The sequence below is a fragment of the Lagopus leucura genome, unplaced genomic scaffold, assembly GCF_019238085.1.
Source record: "Lagopus leucura isolate 7727_CA_CO unplaced genomic scaffold, USGS_WTPT01 Super-Scaffold_100157, whole genome shotgun sequence".
Lineage (NCBI taxonomy): Eukaryota > Metazoa > Chordata > Aves > Galliformes > Phasianidae > Lagopus > Lagopus leucura.
Window position 1 is genome coordinate 13,250,638 of NW_024962334.1, and position 12,123 is coordinate 13,262,760.

General features: G+C 40.8%; 1 long non-coding RNA gene across 1 annotated transcript in view; it reads left to right on the top strand.

Moving 5' to 3' along the window:
* The first annotated feature begins 2,820 nt into the window (after positions 1 to 2,820).
* Positions 2,821 to 12,123, top strand: part of LOC122189815 — a 40,615-nt gene continuing 31,312 nt past the window's right edge. Inside the window, exon 1 of the long non-coding RNA XR_006181977.1 lies at positions 2,821 to 2,913. This is a non-coding gene — a long non-coding RNA (uncharacterized LOC122189815). The remainder of the gene's footprint in view (positions 2,914 to 12,123) is intronic.

A 12,123-nucleotide genomic window follows, 5' to 3' on the forward strand; every position in this document is an offset into this window, starting at 1 on the left:
AGTTTGCTGATGACACCAAACTGAGTGGTGCAGTTGACAAAATAGAAGGAAGGGATGCAGTGCAAAGGGGTCTGAACAGGCTTGAAAAGTGGGTGCACTAGAAACTAATGAGGCATAACATGGTCAAGTGCATAGTGTTGCACTTGGGTTGGGACAATCCCAAATATGAGTATAAACTGGGAGAAGAACCCCTGAGAGCAGTCCTGGGGAGATGGATTTGGAGTTCTGGTAGCTGAAAGGCTGAGCATGAGCCAGCAGCATGCGCTTTGCAGCCCAAAAGGCCAACTGTATCTTGGGCCAGCAGGCAGTGGGAGGTGATTGCCTCCCTCTACTCTGCCCTCATGAGGCCCCATCTGAAGTATGGCCTCCAGGCCTGGGACCTCCAGTACAGGAAAGATGTGGAGCTGTTGGTGTGGGACCAGAAGATGATTAGAGGGCTGGAGATCCTCTGCTATGGAGAAAGATTGATCACAAGTGAGAAAGTGGGGTTTGTTTAGCTTAAAGAAGAGAAATCTCAGGGGAGACCTCATTTCAGCCTTCCAGTACTTGAAGAGAGCATATAAGCAGAAAGAAATTATTTAATCAGAGGGTGATGAGGTGTTGGAACATGTTGCCTAGAGAAACAGTGGGTGCCCCATCCCTGGAAGTGTCCCCTGGCTGGGATCCTGGGAGTCTGATCTAGTGAGTGGCAGCCCTTCCCATGGCAGTGGGGTTGGAACTCAATCTTCAAGATCCCTTCCAACCCATGCCATCCTATGGCTCTGTGACTGACTCTATGAAAAAGCACCTGTTTATTAGGCCCTCTATGACACACATATTTTAAAAGAACACAACTCATTATGCCCATGAGAGCTGCTGTGGTTATATTTGCTAAGGACAGATTATATGATGAGACTTTCTGAAGAAAAAAAAAAGGAAGACAGATGTTACCTAATATTTCTTCACTGTGTTCTTATGTGATGGGTGAATAACTGTTCCCTCTATTTCTCAAACAGCAACATAGACTAGTTCAGAAATTTCTGGTTGAGATGGGGTGATACAGCAGAATCTATAGAATTTTTAATGATAGTAGTAACAATAAAGATTTGAGCTTCAGAAGTGTGGCAGTTCTTGGCTTTGTCTGACAGACTCTGCTCTTATGCTAGTTATTTGCAAATGTCCTCGAGCAGATATTTTTTAAGATAAATTATGTCAGCCTTGGTCAATCTCCATGAGATTATCACTGAGTTCTTGGAAAGGTAGGTGGAGGGCTTGTATGCAATTGAAATCCATGTTGGTATTGGCCCCCATCTAGAAACACACCTTAGGTGTAATGTAACTCTGACAATATTTACCAATCTGAGAAGAACCCCACCCCTCCTACTATGTTAAAGAGAAGCCTATCTGAAGTAAAGGAAGTATTTCCAAGTTCAGTTTAATAGTAGGATCATTTTATTAATTGTTTTGGATTACATAGTGCTTGCCTCTGTTCTGGCGTCACTGTGTGGGAGATAAATGTTTTTTTTTCCTTCCATGGCCTCAGTATTTGTCTGCAGCAGAACAAAATGCAATGCCAGTTCTCAGGGAAGTACATGGCTGTTATTTCTTAACAGATTCTGGTGGCTAAAATTATCTTCAGCTGCAGGGGATGCTTCATGTTTACAATTTGAGGAAGAAGGCAGCAATTGTATCGTTCTGCATGCCTCCTCCTAATCACTCCCCTGCTACAGCTGGGTTTGTGGTGTGAGAAGTCTCCTGGTGCAGTGGCATGTGGATAGGAGAGTGTCTCTTGGAGATCAGCTACACCTAGGAGTTGAGCTTCAGTGAACTCAGCAGGTGGGATCTGATGTCAAAATTGCTGCAGTCTCTTTGAGACCCACTGAGCCATCCTCAGCTGTCATGTCAGCCTGGTGCTCTCTGAAAGTGAAGTTCAGCCCCATCTGTGAACAGACAAAAGCTGGGAACCACTCCTATGAGTCAATGCATCCAGTGCATGAGACTGAGCAAGTTCAATAGCTCAAGGAAAGACACGCTCTAGTTCTCAAAAGGGCCAGAGCTAAACAGCACAGCCTGACCCTGTATTTGTTTTTCTTCTCCTTGTCCCAGCCAGGAGTACAGACAGGCTTGCACAGTCTGTAAGCAGCTGAGTACAATTTTTCCTGTGGGTGGTAGTATTTAGAAAGTGTCCCGCCTTGCCTGCTTTTTTCAGATTGCTATCACCCTCCCCTGATGGGATTATGAGCTTGGCTTCTCAGAGGCACTGCCTGCTCCAGCTGGCTCAAACAGGGAGCAGTGGTGAGAAAACAGGTTGGGGGGTGACTATAGCTGTGCTCACAGTCTTCATCTGGGGGAGGGGAGTGAGTGTAAGGTATGAGGATAGCATAAAAAAAGTCATAATTCTCACCCCCAGTGAAATTCCTTTAAATAAGTGAAGGAAATGACCAGGGAGCAGACAACAGTCATGCTTTTGTGACTCATTGTCATGTTTACAGCCAGTACCCTTTCAGTTTCCTCACTGCCTGCTGTCCCTATCTATTTCTGCAGAAAACTATCACAAGAATTGACCTCTTTAAAAGTGTCATTAAGGAATTAGCATTGCAACACGTGAAGTTTGAAAATATACTAAAATCGCGCAGAGAATTATCTTTCTTTTTTGAAAAATAAAAACATCAGTGAAGTTAGTTGGGACCTGGATGATTGAGGTGCTTTCATGAGTGCTTTGGTTCTTTAAGATTTTGCCCCCCTTCCTCGAATGGTTCTAATCACAGGATGCCTATAGAGGGGGGTAAAGTACAGTCTGATCCCACAGTGCATGGCTAGCTGGCTTGCTTCTCTTCCCAGCTCCTAAAGAAGGAAGACCTGCAGAGGAGAAATGATCTGAATGTCAGTGGGATCCTTAGAAGAGCAAGTACATCTGGAGAAATGGCCCCTGAGGTACTATGCTGTCTTCGTTTTGGTGTGTTTTCTTCAGAACCTCCTAACTAACTTTGTTAGTAGCATGCTGTTAGGGAGTTCTGAGTACACTGGCTTCAAAATTTATTCCAGACAGTAGAGCCTGGAGGTGAAAGGCTGTGTAACTTCGTAGCACCCTCGTGAAAAATGTTGTTAAAACTGATTCTGTCATGGGTACTTTTGAAAGCTTGACTTAGCATGTCTTCAGTTACAGCCATGAATACCTTCAGCTCTGGGGCCAGAGTTTTAAGGATCAGCTTAGTCAGCAAGGGAAAGTCAGTCTTCTAATTTGATAGCCTTTAATTATATACGTATACATATACAAACACGTAGATTATCTGCTACCTCCTACTGCAGAAGTCTCACTGAAATTAATGGGTTATTCAGAGAGTAAACTATGAGTAATAATGAATAATGTTAATACTTAGCATGACTAATGGTGGTAGGAGGGAGAGTCTTAATGGCTTAGACAGGAGGGTCTGCTGGGAGCCAGAATCTGATTTGCACGAACGATGACTTTTCAGAGTGGTGGTGTTCACTTGTTATTAATCATTAAGTAGCAGCACCCATCTTATCAAAGACTTCTTGATCTCTGCCTTTGTGCCTTTCACAAGGCGTCATTTACATGTGTGGCAGAAAATGAGTCATGTACAGGCAGTTGGTCTCCTGATCCCTTTTCTGTTTAGTTTAGCGTGGTCTGCATCTTTACCGCAACGTTTTATTTAGTCATAATCTTTCAAAAAGCCTGTGGCAAAGCCCCTCACAAGAGGCTTTTTTCATTCAGTGTAGAAGAAAGCATGAGATGAGGAACTGATTAAGCAATAAGAAGAAAGCTGGATGAGATCATGTTTCAAAACTGCTAACGGTTCCTTGTACAGTGCTGTACAGTTAATCTGAGTCTAAGCCATATTGTAACATATTGTGTGCGTGGAGGACTTAAAAAACTGATGTACAATTAGTAACATCCAAGAAGAGCAGAAGTTTTAGAAGAAGAATAAGACATGGATTTATTCGCCCTGATATGAGCTGTTGGACAGCCAGCTCTCCATGGATATTACTAAGTTTAAGTCACTGAAACAAACTGGTAATGGAGTAGGGAGTGCTACTATTGAGTGATTGACAGTAAAATGAAATCTGCTGACCTTCTGTGTTTCTGTAAGTGCAGTTTTTTTGTTTGTTTGTTTTGTTTCGGAGAGACCTGAAGTGTAAATTCTGTTGGGATGAGGAATGAGGGAATCAATATTCCTTATACAGTACAAAGAAACCTTAACTCTTTTAAAATGAATTCTAAAGAGATGCGTCCCCAAATTCAATTCAGTTCCTTTCTAGACCTTATTTCTAGTTCTTGTCACTACCTCTCCATCTATGGCAGCCTTTAGTTTTCTCCTGATGGGTTTTTCAGTAGAGTATTATGCTGCTAATACAGGAATATGGGAAACACTAAGAATTTAATACTCTATAGAGGTCCTTTGGTGGATGGACCTTAGGAAAATGAGGTCAGGAGGTCTGGGAAAGAGGCAAGGCTGTATATTTCAAGGATTTGTCCTGACGTGCCATTTGGATTCTAATATGCCACCTAATATTGACAGCAGTAACAAGTCAAACCAAACAGGTGTGTTAGATTGTGGATATGGAAAAACAGGTCATTTCAGGCTATCTAAATTGCAAGTGTTGTCTCAATGATTTATGATGAGACAGAGCAATGTTTAATAGTCTAATCTATTAAATGTCCCTGCTGGGTAAGAAAAAAATATATGGGTCAAGGTATGAAAAGGACTAACTCCATCAGAGAATCTCTGTTGGATTCTATTACTGTGTAATTAAAGCTCACATCAGAGTAGATTCTCTGTTATGGCCACATCAAAAGCTAAGGTCAACATTTTATCAGCAGTTTTGCAATGTGAACAAACACTTACCAGAGTCTTTCTTGCAATCACTCAATCCATTCTTATTCTGCTTTTATATTATGTGAATTCAAGTTTTCAGATGATGTAGGCTAATATAAAATAATACTTGTGCTGTTCATCCAAAAGGAGATGGAAGCTAGAAACTGGATCATAAGTAGCTTCTCAGGGATGTAATTTTAAAAGAATTCTTGCTTGTTCTCTTCTTACTGTGGCATTGGCCTAAAGTGGATCAGGTTAAATTCGGTTGTCAGAGACCTGTCTGTCTGGTGACCACAATATTGTCTGTTGTCTGGAGGGTAGCTAGAAGGTAACTGTTAAGGTGGTGTGGATTGCAGTATTGAGTTAGTTACCTCAACATGCTTCTTGCATGAATTTAACATGTGTGGCTACTCCTTTTCTGTTTGACAGAGTAGATGAATAGGCTACCAAGCAAGATACATTCTTCTCAGAAGAAAATGGAGCAAGTTGCCTGTTATGGCAGCCAGTGTCAGGCAGAGAGATGTTACAAAACTGATGAATAATCTGGATTGATGGAACATTTATTCCTAGGCATGCATGAATGGAAACCTTTTTTTTTTTCTTCTTTTTTTTTTTTCTAAGAGCTAGCTAACAGCAGGCTTGCTAGGACAACAAGAATGTTCTTGTTGACTTAACTGAAAATTGCATTGTGTCTGTGGTATTAATAATGCATGATATAAATATGTAACATCTCAAAAAGTCAGCAGTTCTATTGGGCGTCTGCATGTGTGAGCAAGCTCAGTAGTGCATCAAAACTGCATCCAGATCTCTGGAATCCAAACTCTGCATAGGCAGTGTCTTGTATGGCAGAGATTCACTATGAACACTCACTGATATTACCATTGGTACAGTGAATGAATACTAAATATGCTGTGATGTTCAAGAACAGTATAGTTTACTTACAGCAGGTTACAGTTGGGTGTTTCTTCTGGAATCTTCTCTGAGCTTTAGAGCAAAGCCTGTGTGTGTGGTTATTTATATACCATCTACTTGTCAGTCAGTGGCAAATTGAATTATCTTCTAAACAAATTTGAAACATCAATATGTTGAAGGGAGGGAAGATGTTCATTTTTTAATCTTACAGTGTTTACCTTCTTTTATCTTGCTAAACAATTGAAATGGAATCAGTAATCTCTATTGCAAAAGAAAAATGTGCAATTAACTTTCATATATGTTAACTGTTAACTGCATCCTTCCCCCTTGTGATGGGGATCCCTCTGTGTGATACAGATTTGTTGATACTTGCTAGCCTCTAAATGAAGCAGAAGAGAGCAATACTGCAAGTAAGAAAGACTACTGATACCTTTGGAATTATACATCCACTGCACTGGGAACAGTGAAGAAATCTTTCTCACGGTGTATCCTTCTTCATCTTTTGGAAGGAACAAGCTGCTTTCAGCCTGCTTGAATCACCATTGAAGTCTTGAATAAGAAGCTGCTAGGAATTTGATTTAGAATTGAGAAAGAGACAAGAAGAGGAAAATATCTCCTCAGTGTGGGTGAGAAGAAAAGAGACATCTTAGGAGATAAATTCTTTTCTCTTTGCAAGTACATTATAAAGAAAAAAAAGGCTTTATTTTTTATGAGGAAAATGCAGCTAGTGAAGTGGTTATGAATGAGTCATTTGACCAAGGTATCTTGTTAGGGCCTGGACATGTGTTTCAGATCTGCTCTCATTTGGTGTTGATTCCTATGCCAATTAAGTTTTGCTGTTGAGTTAATTGTGAACAGGCAGTGTTCTGTCTCCATAATTCTTTGTGCGATAACAAAGATCTTCTAGTTTATCTCCATAGAATTTTGCTCTTCATACAAGGCTTCCCATCTGATCCTGTGGTATTCAGCTTAATTTTTGACTTTCTAATGGAGTTAAATGAACATTTTGCAGATCTAATGTTCTGTAGTTCTGGTAGTCTGGACAGCTGTTTAGAGTCTACCAACTGAATAAATACATTTTGGAGAAATTGATGTGTTTACTCAGAACGGTTTTCTAATCATTCCAGTGCTTGCACAACATTAACTATCGTACAGCTTTCTTGCTCTGCCTGTCATCGTGCTCTTCATACAACAGAGAAAAACAAATCATTCTAAATAACTTGAACTGCTGGCTGCAAAAAATCTGGAATGTACAGCATGACTCAAAAGAAGACTGTTAATGTGTTTGCTGACTCCAGTTGTTCATTGACAATGGACAGATTGGTTCAGGCAAGTACATCTTCTAGGACTGTGGCTAAGAACTGGAAATAAAGCTTTTTTCAATTTAGACTTCAAACATGTTTATTATTTGTCCATTTTCTTTTTCATTTTTGTCCACTTGTCTATTCCTGTTGTCAGTTTTTGAGTCTTGTTCAACACAGGAGTAGAAGTACCAAAATAATCTGGCAAGATATAGTACTTCAGATGTGAATCAATCACCCCATCCAGTGAGGAGAATTCTAGTCTGCCTGGTGTGGTTATACTAGGACGGCTGTTTGTGCCTGAGAAAGACAATAAGAGGGTGGGATCTTCTTAACCATTGCTGTGCATGAGACTAAAGTTTTCAAAATATGGCTTAAGGAAAAGCTCAGGACTGTGGGTTCTCTGGAAGCAGTTGTGGTTGGAGGAGAGAGTGTGAAACACAGAGTGAACTGTGGCAGTCAGATATGTTAGATCTTGTTTTTGAGAATTTTGTTTTTAATGACTTTTTTTTGTCAGTGGGATCAACTGAAGTAGCTCCTGTTTCCAGTCTCTCCTCATGAGTCTGTCTGAAAAACGATGAGACTGAAAATAGCTGTGCAGCTGGCACCAAACTTCTGTGCTACTGTGTCCAGAAAGCCATGACCCCAAGGTAGGTGGCTGGCAGAAGTGTATTGCTTAGGGCTTTGCAGCAGTCAGCCCATGTGAAGTACAGCAGCCTTGTAAAGATGCAGAGATTGCATGTGTCTTTTCAGCACCTACCTGCACAATGGCAGTCTCTGTCTCATCAGTTCTGAATTCACCTGACAGGAGGAGGGAAGCACCTCCAACTTGTAGCCACTTGGCAGGGACAAAAAATGCTGCTGTTGTCCTGTTTTTATCTTTGACCATCTGGATCAGGAATGATTCCATTTCACTCCCAAACTGGGATGTGCTGGTGTAGATACAAGGGCATTAATGGAGCAGCAGCTCTCCGTAGCAGAGGCAGTTCATTCTTAAGATAGTTGCTGTAGTCTTTTTAAGGTAAAATTTTTCTGGACATTGTGACTAAGAGAAGTGAAAACAGTCATTACCTGTGGCTTGAGAGAAATACTTTTCTGGGTTCCTCACAATCCCTCAATCCAGTTTTCAGTAGAACTTGAAACTTGCAAAACATTTCCTTTGCTAAAAGTAGAATGTTTTCCACCTTTCACTGTTCTTTAATTTTCAGAACTCTAAAAAGGAAAAACAACAAATGTATTTTTCTACTTCCCTGCTTCCCAAACTTTTTATTCATTTCTGTTCTTTCAAGAACGAGGATGGTTTGAAAGGGGAGTTTTAAGAACCTGAATTTTTTATTTTTTTTCCAGGCATGGAAACTTTCTCTGAGATGTCAGAAAAAATATTTAAGGAGATTGTCTGTAATAGCATGGGACTGGAGTGATGAGTACCATTAGATATACATGGGATTACTTAACTATATATAGTTATGGAATCCCATTTATAGATGCATAGTTACATACAATAATAATATAGTACATATATATTACATCTGAATTTGTTTAGCTTTTTTTTGTTCCTACCAAATTAGATAACCTATGCACTGAGTATGAATAAATAGCAAACTGTTTCCATAGTGATGAACAACAAACTGGAATCTGACATTCTGAAGGGGAAGGCAATGTGTATTTAATGATTGTCTATACAATTCATTTTGCTTACTGTAAAACTGATATAAAGGACAAAAAATGAAGAAAGAAAAAGCCTCTGACAGTACACAATCTCAACTGATAATGTGAGGAAAGACAAAATAGCAGGCTATGCCCGAGTTTTTTGTCTTTTAGGCAACAGTGTTGATCTTTCTAGAAGGATCACTATTTTAGGAGATAGGCATTCAGTGACAGTCATCTGCCTATTTGCTCATTTTGCCTTTTGCTTGTGGAAACTTGCTGTTCAGAATCATCTACATTACAAGTACACTTGCAGTAATTATGCCTCTGTAGGTCAGATGAACCATTACCGTTTTAGTATTCCATAAAAATGTTTTTAAAATCTCTGTACCAATGCGATTAGTGAAAGTAAAGTGGATAATCACAGAAGGTGAAATTTTTGTTTCCATCAAAGCAACAGCTGGATTTGCTATAGCAAGTCAGATAATGCTTACTTCATTCTGGCTTTGCTGATGCTGTAAGTACAGGAACAACTATGAACACTGTGCAACTGACTAATGGCTTCACTGGAGTGATTAATGCCCATTATCTACTTTACTTCAGAGTTTGATATTTACTAAACTGATTTTAATACCTTGAAATATGCTGAAACCACCTCAATTTCTTGTAAAATTACATATTGTAAGCAGGGTGGTGATGAATGCAGGCTGGAGCATGCAATAGGTGATAGTTTGCAATAGGGAGTGGGCCTGCAGATTGAAAAATAACATCTTTGGAAGCTAGTGTATGTTTAAGACAGCATAATTTTGGAGCTAGCATCTCATACATATAGAGCGATGCTGTCTTTTTTTCCCCAATACTTCACATGCTCTTCTGGACAGAAAAACTATGCAACCAATGGTCTCATCTGATCCTCAGTAGAGGCTCATGCAAAGAGGTAGAAAGTTACCAAATCTTAGATGTGTAAATGCTATTAAAGCTGATGGGAATGGGGTACCTGAATGTACTGGGTGTTCAGAAGGTCTGCATGGCCTGGTTCTACCCTGCTTCAAGATCTGTGCTGCTGTGTTTTTTCAGTTCTAAACGTGTACTATGTTAAAGGTTATTACAGATAGTGTGTTTGCCTTTGATGTTGTACTCCTCCTGTGTTACTATTCTCCTTGTTTCTTTATCCCATCTGACATGTTTCTTTCTTCAGTTTGAGCTACTTGCACAACCTCTCCCACTCCAAGAGCTCCATGTCCTTCTTGTGCTGGGGGCCCCAGACCTGGATGCAGTGCTGCAGATGGGGCCTCACAAGAGCTCAGTAGAGGGGGACAATCACCTCCCTCTTCCTGCTGGCCACCCCTTTTTTAATGCAGCCCAGAACACAGTTGGCTTCCTGGGCTGCAGGCACACACTGCTGGCTCATGTCCAGCTTCTCATCCACCAGGCACCCCAAGTCCTTCTCCATAGGGCTGCTCTCAAGGTGATCTTTCTTCAGTTTATTTAAATACCTGGGATTGCTCCAACCCAAGCATAGCACCCTGTACTTGGCCTTTTACAGAGACAGGTAGTTATGGGACAAGGAAAATAGCTTTGAACTGAAAGAGGGGAAATTTAGTCTACATGTTAGGAAGAAATTCTTTATTCAGAGGGTGATGAGGCACTGAAACAGGTTGTATGGGGCCCTGGGCAGCCTGATCTAATAGTTGGTAACCCTGCCTTATGGGAGGGAAGCAGAAACTATACAGTCTTTAAGGTTCCTTTCAACCCAAGCCATTCTATGATCTCCACCTGGGATCCTGTTTGTTAGATCCTGTTTCTCATCAGCCATCACTGGCACAGGACAACAGTTAATGTGGCTATCTTCCACCCTCTAATGTAGTTTATCTCAAAGCTGGTACAGTTATTTTGAAGCTCTTCCAAATTCTGTTGTGTGTGCGCCTAGCTCTGCATAGCAGAAGGGATGCTTTTGGTAGAAAGATAGTACTATTTCTGTGTCATACATTGGTAGTTGAGGCATAGAATCCACCTTCTTCAGATTACCGAGGAAAATCTGTTGGTGAGCTATGAATTTGACTGAATCTGAGTCCCACATCTGCCAAAGTATCCTTGCAGGCTGTTGTTTTCAACAGGGTGGTTTTCATAGAAGCAATAGGGATTTTGCTGCAGGTGTTCGTCATGCTCATTCTTCAAGCCTCAGCAGTTGGTATGGATGGCTTAGCCAGCTTCATTTAGAAGAAAAGTGACTGTAAGCATTGGGAAAAGTCAAACTTTGTGGGCAGCCTGTCCAGACAGTACTGTGCAATCTTTTCATGCCCTTGAGGCTACAGGATTGGGTTTTAGCCTTTTCTTCCTGTGAAAAAAGAATTCCTTTTAGAAATCCAATAGATTTCTAATGTGTGCTTTGGTAATGTGGAGAACTAGCATGTGCTTTTTTTCCCCTTCACGTCAGAGGAAGGCAAGCCTGCAGTGAGGCTGCGCCACTCCAGAGATTCATAGCCAGTGAAATGTGGGATGTATGTGGCAAAATGCTCTTGATATCAAGCCCTAAGATGTGGCCTGAATTACCTGTATATGTGCTTATATGCTTGACAGCTATCTGTATGAATGTGGTGACCTTGAGTCCTGTGGTCTTTGCTAGGAATCTGAGAGCCAAGTACAGTTTAAGCAACATGAAGAATGTGTCTCTGCAAATTCTGGCATGTCTAGGCCTTTCTTCTTGTGCCAAACTGAGACTCCAATCATCTGCATGATGCTTCCAGCACAAATTCACCCTTTTAACCTCTTAACACACCTTCTATATGTGCGTGCATATCCTCACGCTCTGGGGTGAAGGGAGCCAAAGATGGCAAGCACTTTTGGAGAGGATGAGTAGATACAAGTCAAGTGGATCTCCAGGACTGGTAGGTCTCTAGTTCTTAAGCAGGCAAATAGAGAAAATGTAGGAGGAGCAATACTTTAATACTCAACGAGTGAGCTATAGAAGTATGAGGAATCTTCCTGTAACCTGCAGAAGTTAAAATCAGCACACTAAACTTTGTCTTTGTCAGGTTTCTAAATCTGTAACAAAATAACAGTATTTACATAAGCTTTGGCCTTATTTCTGGGGGAAATGGGAAGAAAAAACTTGTCAAGAAACTCTTAATTTTGACTCCGATGTTAACCTGCTATAATTATCAGCAAGTTTTGGGGTTTTTTTCCTTCTTTTCTCCCCTTTTCTTTCTCTTTACCCTGCTGTTTTTTTCCATTGAAAACTCAAACCTTCTCTGGGTCTCCTGGAAGGATTTAGGTTAGACTAACCTGCACTGACTTGTGTATTGTTACCAGGGATCGCCTGTTGGGAATCTCATCCACTTGGATGCAGCAATAATGTGAACTCTGCTACTGGCAGCTTATGCTAGTGGAGTGTGAGGCTGGGCATATTTTGTGAGAGCAATGCAGAGATATCTTTGGCCACTAGA